This window comes from Panthera onca, chromosome A1 (genome assembly GCF_046562875.1).
Source record: "Panthera onca isolate mPanOnc1 chromosome A1, mPanOnc1 haplotype 2, whole genome shotgun sequence".
NCBI classification, from domain to species: Eukaryota; Metazoa; Chordata; class Mammalia; order Carnivora; family Felidae; genus Panthera; species Panthera onca.
Window position 1 is genome coordinate 14,604,873 of NC_138339.1, and position 833 is coordinate 14,605,705.

The following is an 833-nucleotide window of genomic DNA, read 5'->3' on the forward strand; positions in this document are numbered from 1 at the left end:
TTTGTGCTAAATAAATGATTTCCCTGGTTCCGCCTTCGGTTATAGATAGATGGATAGATGATAGATAGATGATAGATAGATGATAGATAGATAGATAGATAATCAGCTGGGATGATGTTCCTTCCTCAAAATCTTCCCTAGACTAACACACCTTTCTAAAGTAGAAGTTAAGTACTTTTGTACTCATGTTGAAGCACACGTGAGTTTCCGCTAGAGTATTAAGTGTATGACATTATATTTATCCATTTATCCATTCACACGTGTTTATTTTTATTATAAGATGTTATACAATATTTATTTTTTATCTGTATTTACATTTTCCCAGAGCCACTGTTAGTTCCTAGGATTTTTGTTTTGTTTTGTTTGTTTTGTTTGCTTTTTTCTTGTAGCAAGAATTACTATCAAACTCCACTCTTTGGGCCAGAGATCTTTGTGGAGATAGTGAAAGTCTTGCCACTCATGTAGAATACTACTGACACTTGTGAGTTCATTGGCCAACCAGCAACCTCAACTCCACGTTCTAACAATATGTAGCCTAGGATGTTGTGTGTGTGTGTGTGTGTGTGTGTGTGTATGTTTAATAAATGTTTATTTATACTTTTGAGAGAGAGAGTGGGGGAGGGGAATAGAGAGAGGGACAGAAAGAATCCCAAGCAGGCTCTATGCTGTCAGCACAGAGTCGAACGTGGAGCTCGATTTCATGAACCGCGGAGTCATGACCTGAGACGAAAGCAGGAGGCAGACATTTAACCAGCTGAGTCACCGAGGCGCTCCTGCAGCCTGGGATGGTTTTAAGTCCATTTCTTTTTCTTGTTTCAAAGATGGGTGTTATA

The 833-nt window shown here is 38.8% G+C and overlaps 1 non-coding gene across 1 annotated transcript; it reads right to left on the minus strand.

Annotated features, from left to right (window-relative positions):
* Positions 1 to 381: 381 nt before the first annotated feature.
* LOC132682594 (small nucleolar RNA SNORA62/SNORA6 family) lies at positions 382 to 535 on the minus strand. Its single transcript, XR_009611766.1, has one exon. It is a non-coding gene; the product is annotated as a small nucleolar RNA SNORA62/SNORA6 family (small nucleolar RNA).
* Between the last annotated feature and the right edge of the window lie 298 nt (positions 536 to 833).